The sequence below is a fragment of the Anomaloglossus baeobatrachus genome, unplaced genomic scaffold (assembly GCF_048569485.1).
Source record: "Anomaloglossus baeobatrachus isolate aAnoBae1 unplaced genomic scaffold, aAnoBae1.hap1 Scaffold_3762, whole genome shotgun sequence".
NCBI classification, from domain to species: domain Eukaryota; kingdom Metazoa; phylum Chordata; class Amphibia; order Anura; family Aromobatidae; genus Anomaloglossus; species Anomaloglossus baeobatrachus.
The window spans coordinates 1-17905 of NW_027443107.1; the positions used below are offsets into that span (position 1 = coordinate 1).

General features: G+C 47.4%; 13 non-coding genes and 1 pseudogene across 13 annotated transcripts; all 14 read right to left on the minus strand.

The window, feature by feature from the left end:
- Nucleotides 1-88: 88 nt before the first annotated feature.
- On the minus strand, nucleotides 89-273 carry LOC142274650 (U2 spliceosomal RNA). Its single transcript, XR_012738925.1, has one exon. It is a non-coding gene; the product is annotated as a U2 spliceosomal RNA (small nuclear RNA).
- A 1928-nt stretch (nucleotides 274-2201) lies between these two features.
- Nucleotides 2202-2393, minus strand: LOC142274645 (U2 spliceosomal RNA). Its single transcript, XR_012738921.1, has one exon. It is a non-coding gene; the product is annotated as a U2 spliceosomal RNA (small nuclear RNA).
- A 1125-nt stretch (nucleotides 2394-3518) lies between these two features.
- Nucleotides 3519-3711, minus strand: LOC142274641 (U2 spliceosomal RNA). The gene has a single exon (XR_012738918.1). It is a non-coding gene; the product is annotated as a U2 spliceosomal RNA (small nuclear RNA).
- A 1124-nt stretch (nucleotides 3712-4835) lies between these two features.
- Nucleotides 4836-5026, minus strand: LOC142274610 (U2 spliceosomal RNA). Its single transcript, XR_012738890.1, has one exon. It is a non-coding gene; the product is annotated as a U2 spliceosomal RNA (small nuclear RNA).
- A 1117-nt stretch (nucleotides 5027-6143) lies between these two features.
- LOC142274622 (U2 spliceosomal RNA) lies at nucleotides 6144-6334 on the minus strand. Its single transcript, XR_012738901.1, has one exon. It is a non-coding gene; the product is annotated as a U2 spliceosomal RNA (small nuclear RNA).
- A 1118-nt stretch (nucleotides 6335-7452) lies between these two features.
- LOC142274635 (U2 spliceosomal RNA) lies at nucleotides 7453-7643 on the minus strand. The gene has a single exon (XR_012738912.1). It is a non-coding gene; the product is annotated as a U2 spliceosomal RNA (small nuclear RNA).
- Nucleotides 7644-8760: 1117 nt separating this feature from the next.
- On the minus strand, nucleotides 8761-8951 carry LOC142274647 (U2 spliceosomal RNA). The gene has a single exon (XR_012738923.1). It is a non-coding gene; the product is annotated as a U2 spliceosomal RNA (small nuclear RNA).
- Nucleotides 8952-10068: 1117 nt separating this feature from the next.
- LOC142274655 (U2 spliceosomal RNA) lies at nucleotides 10069-10259 on the minus strand. The gene has a single exon (XR_012738926.1). It is a non-coding gene; the product is annotated as a U2 spliceosomal RNA (small nuclear RNA).
- A 1117-nt stretch (nucleotides 10260-11376) lies between these two features.
- LOC142274611 (U2 spliceosomal RNA) lies at nucleotides 11377-11567 on the minus strand. Its single transcript, XR_012738891.1, has one exon. It is a non-coding gene; the product is annotated as a U2 spliceosomal RNA (small nuclear RNA).
- Nucleotides 11568-12684: 1117 nt separating this feature from the next.
- Nucleotides 12685-12875, minus strand: LOC142274612 (U2 spliceosomal RNA). Its single transcript, XR_012738892.1, has one exon. It is a non-coding gene; the product is annotated as a U2 spliceosomal RNA (small nuclear RNA).
- A 1117-nt stretch (nucleotides 12876-13992) lies between these two features.
- LOC142274646 (U2 spliceosomal RNA) lies at nucleotides 13993-14185 on the minus strand. The gene has a single exon (XR_012738922.1). It is a non-coding gene; the product is annotated as a U2 spliceosomal RNA (small nuclear RNA).
- Nucleotides 14186-14873: 688 nt separating this feature from the next.
- On the minus strand, nucleotides 14874-15000 carry LOC142274653 (U2 spliceosomal RNA; annotated as a pseudogene).
- A 1117-nt stretch (nucleotides 15001-16117) lies between these two features.
- Nucleotides 16118-16308, minus strand: LOC142274613 (U2 spliceosomal RNA). The gene has a single exon (XR_012738893.1). It is a non-coding gene; the product is annotated as a U2 spliceosomal RNA (small nuclear RNA).
- A 1117-nt stretch (nucleotides 16309-17425) lies between these two features.
- On the minus strand, nucleotides 17426-17616 carry LOC142274614 (U2 spliceosomal RNA). Its single transcript, XR_012738894.1, has one exon. It is a non-coding gene; the product is annotated as a U2 spliceosomal RNA (small nuclear RNA).
- Between the last annotated feature and the right edge of the window lie 289 nt (nucleotides 17617-17905).

A 17905-nucleotide genomic window follows, 5' to 3' on the forward strand; every position in this document is an offset into this window, starting at 1 on the left:
TGTGTTAGATAAAAATTCATTTCAATTCGCTAATCGGGCTAAATATGAATCAGGTGAATCGAGTTCTGCTTTTGGAAACTGGGTTAAGAAGGGGTGCACCGTTCCTGGAGGTACTGCAATACCAGGTCAATGCGTGGAGTGGACAGAGCAAGCTCTTTTTCCATCTCCCTGTTCTAAAAATCCATTTAATATATGGTCCCCAGATAGGGGACGTATCAGATATTAAACTGATAAGAACAGATTTAATGAAGCTTTCCAAAGCACCACAAAAAATGCATGACCGAAGTCACACCAAAAACAGTGCAAAGGCTAGGATTCGTGTGGACCCCACCGTGAGGAGAGGGTCCCCAAAAATCAACCCCGTCCCTCCGAGCCAGAAGGCCACAGCAAGGGTCAGGGATCTTCGGTGCTCCCCCAAGCCGAAGCCTGGTTGAGCCTTGTCGTTGCTCCCAGCGTCCACCCAGGCATCTTACCCAAGTGGAGTAGAGAGCTACTAGTTGTTGGTTTCGCAGCCGAAACTGCCCGGGACCGTCAACCGTGTTGGTTTCTCAGCCCAAGGCTAACCGGACCTCCAACCGGGTGTTGGTTTCTCAGCCGAAGCTGACCCAGACCTCCAACCGGGTGTTGGTTTCTCAGCCGAAGCTGACCCAGACCTCCACCGGGTGTTAGTTTCTCAGCCCAAAGCTGACCAGACCTCCGACCGGGATTATAAAAATTTCCCTTCCTAGCCAGAAGGCCGGGATAGGGTAATATGCTCAAAAAGTATGAAAAGGCAAGGTACGGTGTGCTACAGAGCCCAAGGCTTGCCGGGGGTCCCAAGCCAGCAAGCTCAGACTCACTCCAGGGTCGTCAGTCCTGGGGCACGTTGTACCATAGCCCCCCACCCTTACTCAGTCTAATAGCCTCGATCCTGGTAGGGGCCATGTTTTCCTCTAGATGAATATACTATCCACCCAGAGTACTAGCAAGCGCAACCTTCCAGTGTGCATTGTATCATTGTACTAAGGTGGCCTGGAGCTTAAACCACCTCTTCGAACAACACTACACTTGATCTTAGCCAAAAGGCCGAGAAGCGATAACCAGAATTGGTTTGGGCCTCGAGTGGCACCCTGGCCTATGCCGGACACATCTTAGGGAGAGAGAGCGAGAGGGAGACAAACCCACGCCTACACAAGACATTTTGTCACCCAAGCCAACCCTTGAAAAGGCTGCTTTGCAGAGCAAAAACAAGAAGAATGGTGCGTTTTGCAGCCGCCGCCCACTGCAATGAATCTGAATAACTCCTCTCCTTTAGGGCGCAAGCAACTCCCCTCCCCCTTGCAGTCTTTCCAATTCACGATACAAAAAGACGGACAGGACAGGTTGCCTGACTTTCCGTCACTGCCACCCTTTGCCATCCTTACCTCGTAGAAAGCCCTTTCATCATCCCCAAACCCTAATCTTTTCCCTTTCCTTCCCAGCCCCCAAAACCCTGCCCTCTGTACCTTTCTCACCACCCGCTTCCCTTCTCCTGTCATCCCCCTACCACCCGGGAAAAAAAGAGATTGCCCCCTCCTTCCACTAGCCCACCCTCCCACCCAAAGAACAACTTCTTCTGCGCAGCTTGTTTTCTAGGCAGCAGCGCTATTGTGATGTCATCGGGGGCATTGTGACAAGCCGCCAGTGTTCCGTCTCTTCATGTTGTGCCACTGTTCAAACCGAAAATACATCAACAGGCAGGCTACAGAAAAGCTTACTAACAAAGGTTAGAGAGGGGCTTTCTCAGAGGGCTTTTTACAGTTTTGTCTATTCCCAATTAGCCGGTTTAGTATACTTAATGAAAGTACTAATTCTTTCATAGCCGCCCATTCTTAGTATTTGACGTTCAGGTAACAACAGGTAACTTTATTTGGAGTGGAAGCAGAGAGATAACACCCAGATGCCAATTGTAGATCCTCTCACACCTGTGGTCACTGCAGCATCTGACTCCACTTTGTCCAAAAAGGGATCTATTCCATTCAATTACACATGATCTAGATTAGACTGACAACAAGATACTGCACGGGACATAGCAGAGTTGGTGAAGTTGAGTGGTGATGAGTTTGCTATTTGGATGAATAAAGCAAGTAAAAAGTGTGTTAGATAAAAATTCATTTCAATTCGCTAATCGGGCTAATATGAATCAGGTGAATCGAGTTCTGCTTTTGGAAACTGGGTTAAGAAGGGGGTGCACCGTTCCTGAGGTACTGCAATACCAGGTCAATGCGTGGAGTGGACAGAGCAAGCTCTTTTTCCATCTCCCTGTTCTAAAAATCCCATTTAATATATGGTCCCCAGATAGGGGACGTATCAGATATTAAACCTGATAAGAACAGATACTACACTTGATCTTAGCCAAAAGGCCGAGAAGCGATAACCAGAATTGGTTTGGGCCTCGAGTGGCACCCTGGCCTATGCCGGACACATCTTAGGGAGAGAGAGCGAGAGGGAGACAAACCCACGCCTACACAAGACATTTTGTCACCCAAGCCAACCCTTGAAAAGGCTGCTTTGCAGAGCAAAAACAAGAAGAATGGTGCGTTTTGCAGCCGCCGCCCCACTGCAATGAATCTGAATAACTCCTCCTTTAGGGCGCAAGCAACTCCCCTCCCCCTTGCAGTCTTTCCAATTCACGATACAAAAAAGACGGACAGGACAGGTTGCCTGACTTTCCGTCACTGGCCACCCTTTGCCATCCTTACCCGTAGAAAGCCCTTTCATCATCCCCAAACCCTAATCTTTTCCTTTCCTTCCCAGCCCCCAAACCCTGCCCTCTGTACCTTTCTCACCACCCGCTTCCCTTCTCCTGTCATCCCCCCTACCACCCGGGAAAAAAAAGAGATTGCCCCCTCCTTCCACTAGCCCACCCTCCCACCCAAAGAACAACTTCTTCTGCGCAGCTTGTTTTCTAGGCAGCAGCGCTATTGTGATGTCATCGGGGGGCATTGTGACAAGCCGCCAGTGTTCCGTCTCTTCATGTTGTGCACTGTTCAAACCGAAAATACATCAACAGGCAGGCTACAGAAAAGCTTACTAACAAAGGTTAGAGAGGGGCTTTCCTCAGAGGGCTTTTTTACAGTTTGTCTATTCCCAATTAGCCGGTTTAGTATACTTAATGAAAGTACTAATTCTTTCATAGGCCGCCCATTCTTAGTATTTGACGTTCAGGGTAACAACAGGTAACTTTATTTGGAGTGGAAGCAGAGAGATAACACCAGATGCCAATTGTAGATGCCTCTCACACCTGTGGTCACTGCAGCATCTGACTCCACTTTGTCCAAAAGGGATCTATTCCATTCAATTACACATGATCTAGATTAGACTGACAACAAGATACTGCACGGGACATAGCAGAGTTGGTGAAGTTGAGTGGTGATGAGTTTGCTATTTGGATGAATAAAGCAAGTAAAAAGTGTGTTAGATAAAAATTCATTTCAATTCGCTAATCGGGCTAATATGAATCAGGTGAATCGAGTTCTGCTTTTGGAAACTGGGTTAAGAAGGGGTGCACCGTTCCTGGAGGTACTGCAATACCAGGTCAATGCGTGGAGTGGACAGAGCAAGCTCTTTTTTCCATCTCCCTGTTCTAAAAATCCATTTAATATATGGGTCCCCAGATAGGGGACGTATCAGATATTAAACTGATAAGAACAGATACTACACTTGATCTTAGCCAAAAGGCCGAGAAGCGATAACCAGAAATTGGTTTGGGCCTCGAGTGGCACCCTGGCCTATGCCGGACACATCTTTAGGGAGAGAGAGGCGAGAGGGAGACAAACCCACGCCTACACAAGACATTTTGTCACCCAAGCCAACCCTTGAAAAGGCTGCTTTGCAGAGCAAAAAACAAGAAGAATGGTGCGTTTTGCAGCCGCCGCCCACTGCAATGAATCTGAATAACTCCTCCTTTAGGGCGCAAGCAACTCCCCCTCCCCCTTGCAGTCTTTCCAATTCACGATACAAAAAGACGGACAGGACAGGTTGCCTGACTTTCCGTCACTGCCACCCTTTGCCATCCTTACCCGTAGAAAGCCCTTTCATCATCCCCAAACCCTAATCTTTTCCCTTTCCTTCCCAGCCCCCAAACCCTGCCCTCTGTACCTTTCTCACCACCCGCTTCCCTTCTCCTGTCATCCCCCTACCACCCGGGAAAAAAGAGATTGCCCCCCTCTCTTCCACTAGCCCACCCTCCCACCCAAAGAACAACTTCTTCTGCGCAGCTTGTTTTCTAGGCAGCAGCGCTATTGTGATGTCATCGGGGGGCATTGTGACAAGCCGCCAGTGTTCCGTCTCTTCATGTTTGTGCACTGTTCAAACCGAAAAATACATCAACAGGCAGGCTACAGAAAAGCTTACTAACAAAGGTTAGAGAGGGGCTTTCTCAGAGGGCTTTTTACAGTTTGTCTATTCCCAATTAGCCGGTTTAGTATACTTAATGAAAGTACTAATTCTTTCATAGGCCGCCCATTCTTAGTATTTGACGTTCAGGTAACAACAGGTAACTTTATTTGGAGTGGAAGCAGAGAGATAACACCAGATGCCAATTGTAGATCTCTCACACCTGTGGTCACTGCAGCATCTGACTCCACTTTGTCCAAAAGGGATCTATTCCATTCAATTACACATGATCTAGATTAGACTGACAACAAGATACTGCACGGGACATAGCAGAGTTGGTGAAGTTGAGTGGTGATGAGTTTGCTATTTGGATGAATAAAGCAAGTAAAAAGTGTGTTAGATAAAAATTCATTTCAATTCGCTAATCGGGCTAATATGAATCAGGTGAATCGAGTTCTGCTTTTGGAAACTGGGTTAAGAAGGGGTGCACCGTTCCTGGAGGTACTGCAATACCAGGTCAATGCGTGGAGTGGACAGAGCAAGCTCTTTTTCCATCTCCCTGTTCTAAAAATCCATTTAATATATGGTCCCCAGATAGGGGACGTATCAGATATTAAACTGATAAGAACAGATACTACACTTGATCTTAGCCAAAAGGCCGAGAAGCGATAACCAGAATTGGTTTGGGCCTCGAGTGGCACCCTGGCCTATGCCGGACACATCTTAGGGAGAGAGAGCGAGAGGGAGACAAACCCACGCCTACACAAGACATTTTGTCACCCAAGCCAACCCTTGAAAAGGCTGCTTTGCAGAGCAAAAACAAGAAGAATGGTGCGTTTTGCAGCCGCCGCCCACTGCAATGAATCTGAATAACTCCTCCTTTAGGGCGCAAGCAACTCCCCTCCCCCTTGCAGTCTTTCCAATTCACGATACAAAAAGACGGACAGGACAGGTTGCCTGACTTTCCGTCACTGCCACCCTTTGCCATCCTTACCCGTAGAAAGCCCTTTCATCATCCCCAAACCCTAATCTTTTCCCTTTCCTTCCCAGCCCCCAAACCCTGCCCTCTGTACCTTTCTCACCACCCGCTTCCCTTCTCCTGTCATCCCCCTACCACCCGGGAAAAAAAGAGATTGCCCCCTCCTTCCACTAGCCCACCCTCCCACCCAAAGAACAACTTCTTCTGCGCAGCTTGTTTTCTAGGCAGCAGCGCTATTGTGATGTCATCGGGGGGCATTGTGACAAGCCGCCAGTGTTCCGTCTCTTCATGTTGTGCACTGTTCAAACCGAAAATACATCAACAGGCAGGCTACAGAAAAGCTTACTAACAAAGGTTAGAGAGGGGCTTTCTCAGAGGGCTTTTTACAGTTTGTCTATTCCCAATTAGCCGGTTTAGTATACTTAATGAAAGTACTAATTCTTTCATAGGCCGCCCATTCTTAGTATTTGACGTTCAGGTAACAACAGGTAACTTTATTTGGAGTGGAAGCAGAGAGATAACACCAGATGCCAATTGTAGATCCTCTCACACCTGTGGTCACTGCAGCATCTGACTCCACTTTGTCCAAAAGGGATCTATTCCATTCAATTACACATGATCTAGATTAGACTGACAACAAGATACTGCACGGGACATAGCAGAGTTGGTGAAGTTGAGTGGTGATGAGTTTGCTATTTGGATGAATAAAGCAAGTAAAAAGTGTGTTAGATAAAAATTCATTTCAATTCGCTAATCGGGCTAATATGAATCAGGTGAATCGAGTTCTGCTTTTGGAAACTGGGTTAAGAAGGGGTGCACCGTTCCTGGAGGTACTGCAATACCAGGTCAATGCGTGGAGTGGACAGAGCAAGCTCTTTTTCCATCTCCCTGTTCTAAAAATCCATTTAATATATGGTCCCCAGATAGGGGACGTATCAGATATTAAACTGATAAGAACAGATACTACACTTGATCTTAGCCAAAAGGCCGAGAAGCGATAACCAGAATTGGTTTGGGCCTCGAGTGGCACCCTGGCCTATGCCGGACACATCTTAGGGAGAGAGAGCGAGAGGGAGACAAACCCACGCCTACACAAGACATTTTGTCACCCAAGCCAACCCTTGAAAAGGCTGCTTTGCAGAGCAAAAACAAGAAGAATGGTGCGTTTTGCAGCCGCCGCCCACTGCAATGAATCTGAATAACTCCTCCTTTAGGGCGCAAGCAACTCCCCTCCCCCTTGCAGTCTTTCCAATTCACGATACAAAAAGACGGACAGGACAGGTTGCCTGACTTTCCGTCACTGCCACCCTTTGCCATCCTTACCCGTAGAAAGCCCTTTCATCATCCCCAAACCCTAATCTTTTCCCTTTCCTTCCCAGCCCCCAAACCCTGCCCTCTGTACCTTTCTCACCACCCGCTTCCCTTCTCCTGTCATCCCCCTACCACCCGGGAAGAAAAAGAGATTGCCCCCTCCTTCCACTAGCCCACCCTCCCACCCAAAGAACAACTTCTTCTGCGCAGCTTGTTTTCTAGGCAGCAGCGCTATTGTGATGTCATCGGGGGGCATTGTGACAAGCCGCCAGTGTTCCGTCTCTTCATGTTGTGCACTGTTCAAACCGAAAATACATCAACAGGCAGGCTACAGAAAAGCTTACTAACAAAGGTTAGAGAGGGGCTTTCTCAGAGGGCTTTTTACAGTTTGTCTATTCCCAATTAGCCGGTTTAGTATACTTAATGAAAGTACTAATTCTTTCATAGGCCGCCCATTCTTAGTATTTGACGTTCAGGTAACAACAGGTAACTTTATTTGGAGTGGAAGCAGAGAGATAACACCAGATGCCAATTGTAGATCCTCTCACACCTGTGGTCACTGCAGCATCTGACTCCACTTTGTCCAAAAGGGATCTATTCCATTCAATTACACATGATCTAGATTAGACTGACAACAAGATACTGCACGGGACATAGCAGAGTTGGTGAAGTTGAGTGGTGATGAGTTTGCTATTTGGATGAATAAAGCAAGTAAAAAGTGTGTTAGATAAAAATTCATTTCAATTCGCTAATCGGGCTAATATGAATCAGGTGAATCGAGTTCTGCTTTTGGAAACTGGGTTAAGAAGGGGTGCACCGTTCCTGGAGGTACTGCAATACCAGGTCAATGCGTGGAGTGGACAGAGCAAGCTCTTTTTCCATCTCCCTGTTCTAAAAATCCATTTAATATATGGTCCCCAGATAGGGGACGTATCAGATATTAAACTGATAAGAACAGATACTACACTTGATCTTAGCCAAAAGGCCGAGAAGCGATAACCAGAATTGGTTTGGGCCTCGAGTGGCACCCTGGCCTATGCCGGACACATCTTAGGGAGAGAGAGCGAGAGGGAGACAAACCCACGCCTACACAAGACATTTTGTCACCCAAGCCAACCCTTGAAAAGGCTGCTTTGCAGAGCAAAAACAAGAAGAATGGTGCGTTTTGCAGCCGCCGCCCACTGCAATGAATCTGAATAACTCCTCCTTTAGGGCGCAAGCAACTCCCCTCCCCCTTGCAGTCTTTCCAATTCACGATACAAAAAGACGGACAGGACAGGTTGCCTGACTTTCCGTCACTGCCACCCTTTGCCATCCTTACCCGTAGAAAGCCCTTTCATCATCCCCAAACCCTAATCTTTTCCCTTTCCTTCCCAGCCCCCAAACCCTGCCCTCTGTACCTTTCTCACCACCCGCTTCCCTTCTCCTGTCATCCCCCTACCACCCGGGAAAAAAAGAGATTGCCCCCTCCTTCCACTAGCCCACCCTCCCACCCAAAGAACAACTTCTTCTGCGCAGCTTGTTTTCTAGGCAGCAGCGCTATTGTGATGTCATCGGGGGGCATTGTGACAAGCCGCCAGTGTTCCGTCTCTTCATGTTGTGCACTGTTCAAACCGAAAATACATCAACAGGCAGGCTACAGAAAAGCTTACTAACAAAGGTTAGAGAGGGGCTTTCTCAGAGGGCTTTTTACAGTTTGTCTATTCCCAATTAGCCGGTTTAGTATACTTAATGAAAGTACTAATTCTTTCATAGGCCGCCCATTCTTAGTATTTGACGTTCAGGTAACAACAGGTAACTTTATTTGGAGTGGAAGCAGAGAGATAACACCAGATGCCAATTGTAGATCCTCTCACACCTGTGGTCACTGCAGCATCTGACTCCACTTTGTCCAAAAGGGATCTATTCCATTCAATTACACATGATCTAGATTAGACTGACAACAAGATACTGCACGGGACATAGCAGAGTTGGTGAAGTTGAGTGGTGATGAGTTTGCTATTTGGATGAATAAAGCAAGTAAAAAGTGTGTTAGATAAAAATTCATTTCAATTCGCTAATCGGGCTAATATGAATCAGGTGAATCGAGTTCTGCTTTTGGAAACTGGGTTAAGAAGGGGTGCACCGTTCCTGGAGGTACTGCAATACCAGGTCAATGCGTGGAGTGGACAGAGCAAGCTCTTTTTCCATCTCCCTGTTCTAAAAATCCATTTAATATATGGTCCCCAGATAGGGGACGTATCAGATATTAAACTGATAAGAACAGATACTACACTTGATCTTAGCCAAAAGGCCGAGAAGCGATAACCAGAATTGGTTTGGGCCTCGAGTGGCACCCTGGCCTATGCCGGACACATCTTAGGGAGAGAGAGCGAGAGGGAGACAAACCCACGCCTACACAAGACATTTTGTCACCCAAGCCAACCCTTGAAAAGGCTGCTTTGCAGAGCAAAAACAAGAAGAATGGTGCGTTTTGCAGCCGCCGCCCACTGCAATGAATCTGAATAACTCCTCCTTTAGGGCGCAAGCAACTCCCCTCCCCCTTGCAGTCTTTCCAATTCACGATACAAAAAGACGGACAGGACAGGTTGCCTGACTTTCCGTCACTGCCACCCTTTGCCATCCTTACCCGTAGAAAGCCCTTTCATCATCCCCAAACCCTAATCTTTTCCCTTTCCTTCCCAGCCCCCAAACCCTGCCCTCTGTACCTTTCTCACCACCCGCTTCCCTTCTCCTGTCATCCCCCTACCACCCGGGAAAAAAAGAGATTGCCCCCTCCTTCCACTAGCCCACCCTCCCACCCAAAGAACAACTTCTTCTGCGCAGCTTGTTTTCTAGGCAGCAGCGCTATTGTGATGTCATCGGGGGGCATTGTGACAAGCCGCCAGTGTTCCGTCTCTTCATGTTGTGCACTGTTCAAACCGAAAATACATCAACAGGCAGGCTACAGAAAAGCTTACTAACAAAGGTTAGAGAGGGGCTTTCTCAGAGGGCTTTTTACAGTTTGTCTATTCCCAATTAGCCGGTTTAGTATACTTAATGAAAGTACTAATTCTTTCATAGGCCGCCCATTCTTAGTATTTGACGTTCAGGTAACAACAGGTAACTTTATTTGGAGTGGAAGCAGAGAGATAACACCAGATGCCAATTGTAGATCCTCTCACACCTGTGGTCACTGCAGCATCTGACTCCACTTTGTCCAAAAGGGATCTATTCCATTCAATTACACATGATCTAGATTAGACTGACAACAAGATACTGCACGGGACATAGCAGAGTTGGTGAAGTTGAGTGGTGATGAGTTTGCTATTTGGATGAATAAAGCAAGTAAAAAGTGTGTTAGATAAAAATTCATTTCAATTCGCTAATCGGGCTAATATGAATCAGGTGAATCGAGTTCTGCTTTTGGAAACTGGGTTAAGAAGGGGTGCACCGTTCCTGGAGGTACTGCAATACCAGGTCAATGCGTGGAGTGGACAGAGCAAGCTCTTTTTCCATCTCCCTGTTCTAAAAATCCATTTAATATATGGTCCCCAGATAGGGGACGTATCAGATATTAAACTGATAAGAACAGATACTACACTTGATCTTAGCCAAAAGGCCGAGAAGCGATAACCAGAATTGGTTTGGGCCTCGAGTGGCACCCTGGCCTATGCCGGACACATCTTAGGGAGAGAGAGCGAGAGGGAGACAAACCCACGCCTACACAAGACATTTTGTCACCCAAGCCAACCCTTGAAAAGGCTGCTTTGCAGAGCAAAAACAAGAAGAATGGTGCGTTTTGCAGCCGCCGCCCACTGCAATGAATCTGAATAACTCCTCCTTTAGGGCGCAAGCAACTCCCCTCCCCCTTGCAGTCTTTCCAATTCACGATACAAAAAGACGGACAGGACAGGTTGCCTGACTTTCCGTCACTGCCACCCTTTGCCATCCTTACCCGTAGAAAGCCCTTTCATCATCCCCAAACCCTAATCTTTTCCCTTTCCTTCCCAGCCCCCAAACCCTGCCCTCTGTACCTTTCTCACCACCCGCTTCCCTTCTCCTGTCATCCCCCTACCACCCGGGAAAAAAAGAGATTGCCCCCTCCTTCCACTAGCCCACCCTCCCACCCAAAGAACAACTTCTTCTGCGCAGCTTGTTTTCTAGGCAGCAGCGCTATTGTGATGTCATCGGGGGGCATTGTGACAAGCCGCCAGTGTTCCGTCTCTTCATGTTGTGCACTGTTCAAACCGAAAATACATCAACAGGCAGGCTACAGAAAAGCTTACTAACAAAGGTTAGAGAGGGGCTTTCTCAGAGGGCTTTTTACAGTTTGTCTATTCCCAATTAGCCGGTTTAGTATACTTAATGAAAGTACTAATTCTTTCATAGGCCGCCCATTCTTAGTATTTGACGTTCAGGTAACAACAGGTAACTTTATTTGGAGTGGAAGCAGAGAGATAACACCAGATGCCAATTGTAGATCCTCTCACACCTGTGGTCACTGCAGCATCTGACTCCACTTTGTCCAAAAGGGATCTATTCCATTCAATTACACATGATCTAGATTAGACTGACAACAAGATACTGCACGGGACATAGCAGAGTTGGTGAAGTTGAGTGGTGATGAGTTTGCTATTTGGATGAATAAAGCAAGTAAAAAGTGTGTTAGATAAAAATTCATTTCAATTCGCTAATCGGGCTAATATGAATCAGGTGAATCGAGTTCTGCTTTTGGAAACTGGGTTAAGAAGGGGTGCACCGTTCCTGGAGGTACTGCAATACCAGGTCAATGCGTGGAGTGGACAGAGCAAGCTCTTTTTCCATCTCCCTGTTCTAAAAATCCATTTAATATATGGTCCCCAGATAGGGGACGTATCAGATATTAAACTGATAAGAACAGATACTACACTTGATCTTAGCCAAAAGGCCGAGAAGCGATAACCAGAATTGGTTTGGGCCTCGAGTGGCACCCTGGCCTATGCCGGACACATCTTAGGGAGAGAGAGCGAGAGGGAGACAAACCCACGCCTACACAAGACATTTTGTCACCCAAGCCAACCCTTGAAAAGGCTGCTTTGCAGAGCAAAAACAAGAAGAATGGTGCGTTTTGCAGCCGCCGCCCACTGCAATGAATCTGAATAACTCCTCCTTTAGGGCGCAAGCAACTCCCCTCCCCCTTGCAGTCTTTCCAATTCACGATACAAAAAGACGGACAGGACAGGTTGCCTGACTTTCCGTCACTGCCACCCTTTGCCATCCTTACCCGTAGAAAGCCCTTTCATCATCCCCAAACCCTAATCTTTTCCCTTTCCTTCCCAGCCCCCAAACCCTGCCCTCTGTACCTTTCTCACCACCCGCTTCCCTTCTCCTGTCATCCCCCTACCACCCGGGAAAAAAAGAGATTGCCCCCTCCTTCCACTAGCCCACCCTCCCACCCAAAGAACAACTTCTTCTGCGCAGCTTGTTTTCTAGGCAGCAGCGCTATTGTGATGTCATCGGGGGGCATTGTGACAAGCCGCCAGTGTTCCGTCTCTTCATGTTGTGCACTGTTCAAACCGAAAATACATCAACAGGCAGGCTACAGAAAAGCTTACTAACAAAGGTTAGAGAGGGGCTTTCTCAGAGGGCTTTTTACAGTTTGTCTATTCCCAATTAGCCGGTTTAGTATACTTAATGAAAGTACTAATTCTTTCATAGGCCGCCCATTCTTAGTATTTGACGTTCAGGTAACAACAGGTAACTTTATTTGGAGTGGAAGCAGAGAGATAACACCAGATGCCAATTGTAGATCCTCTCACACCTGTGGTCACTGCAGCATCTGACTCCACTTTGTCCAAAAGGGATCTATTCCATTCAATTACACATGATCTAGATTAGACTGACAACAAGATACTGCACGGGACATAGCAGAGTTGGTGAAGTTGAGTGGTGATGAGTTTGCTATTTGGATGAATAAAGCAAGTAAAAAGTGTGTTAGATAAAAATTCATTTCAATTCGCTAATCGGGCTAATATGAATCAGGTGAATCGAGTTCTGCTTTTGGAAACTGGGTTAAGAAGGGGTGCACCGTTCCTGGAGGTACTGCAATACCAGGTCAATGCGTGGAGTGGACAGAGCAAGCTCTTTTTCCATCTCCCTGTTCTAAAAATCCATTTAATATATGGTCCCCAGATAGGGGACGTATCAGATATTAAACTGATAAGAACAGATACTACACTTGATCTTAGCCAAAAGGCCGAGAAGCGATAACCAGAATTGGTTTGGGCCTCGAGTGGCACCCTGGCCTATGCCGGACACATCTTAGGGAGAGAGAGCGAGAGGGAGACAAACCCACGCCTACACAAGACATTTTGTCACCCAAGCCAACCCTTGAAAAGGCTGCTTTGCAGAGCAAAAACAAGAAGAATGGTGCGTTTTGCAGCCGCCGCCCACTGCAATGAATCTGAATAACTCCTCCTTTAGGGCGCAAGCAACTCCCCTCCCCCTTGCAGTCTTTCCAATTCACGATACAAAAAGACGGACAGGACAGGTTGCCTGACTTTCCGTCACTGCCACCCTTTGCCATCCTTACCCGTAGAAAGCCCTTTCATCATCCCCAAACCCTAATCTTTTCCCTTTCCTTCCCAGCCCCCAAACCCTGCCCTCTGTACCTTTCTCACCACCCGCTTCCCTTCTCCTGTCATCCCCCTACCACCCGGGAAAAAAAGAGATTGCCCCCTCCTTCCACTAGCCCACCCTCCCACCCAAAGAACAACTTCTTCTGCGCAGCTTGTTTTCTAGGCAGCAGCGCTATTGTGATGTCATCGGGGGGCATTGTGACAAGCCGCCAGTGTTCCGTCTCTTCATGTTGTGCACTGTTCAAACCGAAAATACATCAACAGGCAGGCTACAGAAAAGCTTACTAACAAAGGTTAGAGAGGGGCTTTCTCAGAGGGCTTTTTACAGTTTGTCTATTCCCAATTAGCCGGTTTAGTATACTTAATGAAAGTACTAATTCTTTCATAGGCCGCCCATTCTTAGTATTTGACGTTCAGGTAACAACAGGTAACTTTATTTGGAGTGGAAGCAGAGAGATAACACCAGATGCCAATTGTAGATCCTCTCACACCTGTGGTCACTGCAGCATCTGACTCCACTTTGTCCAAAAGGGATCTATTCCATTCAATTACACATGATCTAGATTAGACTGACAACAAGATACTGCACGGGACATAGCAGAGTTGGTGAAGTTGAGTGGTGATGAGTTTGCTATTTGGATGAATAAAGCAAGTAAAAAGTGTGTTAGATAAAAATTCATTTCAATTCGCTAATCGGGCTAATATGAATCAGGTGAATCGAGTTCTGCTTTTGGAAACTGGGTTAAGAAGGGGTGCACCGTTCCTGGAGGTACTGCAATACCAGGTCAATGCGTGGAGTGGACAGAGCAAGCTCTTTTTCCATCTCCCTGTTCTAAAAATCCATTTAATATATGGTCCCCAGATAGGGGACGTATCAGATATTAAACTGATAAGAACAGATTTTTGATTTAATGAAGCTTTCCAAAGCACCGCAAAAAATGCATGACCGAAGTCACACCAAAAACAGTGCAAAGGCTAGGATTCGTGTGGACCCCTCCGTGAGGAGAGGGTCCCCAAAAATCAACCCCGTCCCTCCGAGCCAGAAGGCCACAGCAAGGGTCAGGGATCTTCGGTGCTCCCCCAAGCCGAAGCCTGGTTGAGCCTTGTCGTTGCTCCCAGCGTCCACCCAGGCATCTTACCCAAGTGGAGTAGAGAGCTACTAGTTGTTGGTTTCGCAGCCGAAACTGCCCGGACCGTCAACCGGTGTTGGTTTCTCAGCCCAAGGCTAACCGGACCTCCAACCGGGTGTTGGTTTCTCAGCCGAAGCTGACCCGGACCTCCAACCGGGTGTTGGTTTCTCAGCCGAAGCTGACCCAGACCTCCAACCGGGTGTTGGTTTCTCAGCCGAAGCTGACCCGGACCTCCAACCGGGTGTTGGTTTCTCAGCCCAAAGCTGAACGGACCTCCGACCATGATTATAAAAATTTCCCTTCCTAGCCAGAAGGCCGGGATAGAGCAATATGCTCAGAAAGTATGAAAGGGCAAGGTACGGTGTGCTACAGAGCCCAAGGCTCGCCGGGGTCCCAAGCCAGCAAGCTCAGACTCACTCCAGGGTCGTCAGTCCTGGGGCACATTGCACCATAGCCCCCACACTTACTCAGTCTAATAGCCTCGATCCTGGTAGGGCCATGTTTTCCTCTAGATGAATATACTATACATCAAGAGTACTAGCAAGCGCAACCTTCCAGTGTGCATTGCATCTGCCGAGCCTCACAGATACTACACTTGATCTTAGCCAAAAGGCCGAGAAGCGATAACCAGAATTGGTTTGGGCCTCGAGTGGCACCCTGGCCTATGCCGGACACATCTTAGGGAGAGAGAGCGAGAGGGAGACAAACCCACGCCTACACAAGACATTTTGTCACCCAAGCCAACCCTTGAAAAGGCTGCTTTGCAGAGCAAAAACAAGAAGAATGGTGCGTTTTGCAGCCGCCGCCCACTGCAATGAATCTGAATAACTCCTCCTTTAGGGCGCAAGCAACTCCCCTCCCCCTTGCAGTCTTTCCAATTCACGATACAAAAAGACGGACAGGACAGGTTGCCTGACTTTCCGTCACTGCCACCCTTTGCCATCCTTACCCGTAGAAAGCCCTTTCATCATCCCCAAACCCTAATCTTTTCCCTTTCCTTCCCAGCCCCCAAACCCTGCCCTCTGTACCTTTCTCACCACCCGCTTCCCTTCTCCTGTCATCCCCCTACCACCCGGGAAAAAAAGAGATTGCCCCCTCCTTCCACTAGCCCACCCTCCCACCCAAAGAACAACTTCTTCTGCGCAGCTTGTTTTCTAGGCAGCAGCGCTATTGTGATGTCATCGGGGGGCATTGTGACAAGCCGCCAGTGTTCCGTCTCTTCATGTTGTGCACTGTTCAAACCGAAAATACATCAACAGGCAGGCTACAGAAAAGCTTACTAACAAAGGTTAGAGAGGGGCTTTCTCAGAGGGCTTTTTACAGTTTGTCTATTCCCAATTAGCCGGTTTAGTATACTTAATGAAAGTACTAATTCTTTCATAGGCCGCCCATTCTTAGTATTTGACGTTCAGGTAACAACAGGTAACTTTATTTGGAGTGGAAGCAGAGAGATAACACCAGATGCCAATTGTAGATCCTCTCACACCTGTGGTCACTGCAGCATCTGACTCCACTTTGTCCAAAAGGGATCTATTCCATTCAATTACACATGATCTAGATTAGACTGACAACAAGATACTGCACGGGACATAGCAGAGTTGGTGAAGTTGAGTGGTGATGAGTTTGCTATTTGGATGAATAAAGCAAGTAAAAAGTGTGTTAGATAAAAATTCATTTCAATTCGCTAATCGGGCTAATATGAATCAGGTGAATCGAGTTCTGCTTTTGGAAACTGGGTTAAGAAGGGGTGCACCGTTCCTGGAGGTACTGCAATACCAGGTCAATGCGTGGAGTGGACAGAGCAAGCTCTTTTTCCATCTCCCTGTTCTAAAAATCCATTTAATATATGGTCCCCAGATAGGGGACGTATCAGATATTAAACTGATAAGAACAGATACTACACTTGATCTTAGCCAAAAGGCCGAGAAGCGATAACCAGAATTGGTTTGGGCCTCGAGTGGCACCCTGGCCTATGCCGGACACATCTTAGGGAGAGAGAGCGAGAGGGAGACAAACCCACGCCTACACAAGACATTTTGTCACCCAAGCCAACCCTTGAAAAGGCTGCTTTGCAGAGCAAAAACAAGAAGAATGGTGCGTTTTGCAGCCGCCGCCCACTGCAATGAATCTGAATAACTCCTCCTTTAGGGCGCAAGCAACTCCCCTCCCCCTTGCAGTCTTTCCAATTCACGATACAAAAAGACGGACAGGACAGGTTGCCTGACTTTCCGTCACTGCCACCCTTTGCCATCCTTACCCGTAGAAAGCCCTTTCATCATCCCCAAACCCTAATCTTTTCCCTTTCCTTCCCAGCCCCCAAACCCTGCCCTCTGTACCTTTCTCACCACCCGCTTCCCTTCTCCTGTCATCCCCCTACCACCCGGGAAAAAAAGAGATTGCCCCCTCCTTCCACTAGCCCACCCTCCCACCCAAAGAACAACTTCTTCTGCGCAGCTTGTTTTCTAGGCAGCAGCGCTATTGTGATGTCATCGGGGGGCATTGTGACAAGCCGCCAGTGTTCCGTCTCTTCATGTTGTGCACTGTTCAAACCGAAAATACATCAACAGGCAGGCTACAGAAAAGCTTACTAACAAAGGTTAGAGAGGGGCTTTCTCAGAGGGCTTTTTACAGTTTGTCTATTCCCAATTAGCCGGTTTAGTATACTTAATGAAAGTACTAATTCTTTCATAGGCCGCCCATTCTTAGTATTTGACGTTCAGGTAACAACAGGTAACTTTATTTGGAGTGGAAGCAGAGAGATAACACCAGATGCCAATTGTAGATCCTCTCACACCTGTGGTCACTGCAGCATCTGACTCCACTTTGTCCAAAAGGGATCTATTCCATTCAATTACACATGATCTAGATTAGACTGACAACAAGATACTGCACGGGACATAGCAGAGTTGGTGAAGTTGAGTGGTGATGAGTTTGCTATTTGGATGAATAAAGCAAGTAAAAAGTGTGTTAGATAAAAATTCATTTCAATTCGCTAATCGGGCTAATATGAATCAGGTGAATCGAGTTCTGCTTTTGGAAACTGGGTTAAGAAGGGGTGCACCGTTCCTGGAGGTACTGCAATACCAGGTCAATGCGTGGAGTGGACAGAGCAAGCTCTTTTTCCATCTCCCTGTTCTAAAAATCCATTTAATATATGGTCCCCAGATAGGGGACGTATCAGATATTAAACTGATAAGAACAGATACTACACTTGATCTTAGCCAAAAGGCCGAGAAGCGATAACCAGAATTGGTTTGGGCCTCGAGTGGCACCCTGGCCTATGCCGGACACATCTTAGGGAGAGAGAGCGAGAGGGAGACAAACCCACGCCTACACAAGACATTTTGTCACCCAAGCCAACCCTTGAAAAGGCTGCTTTGCAGAGCAAAAACAAGAAGAATGGTGCGTTTTGCAGCCGCCGCCCACTGCAATGAATCTGAATAACTCCTCCTTTAGGGCGCAAGCAACTCCCCTCCCCCTTGCAGTCTTTCCAATTCACGATACAAAAAGACGGACAGGACAGGTTGCCT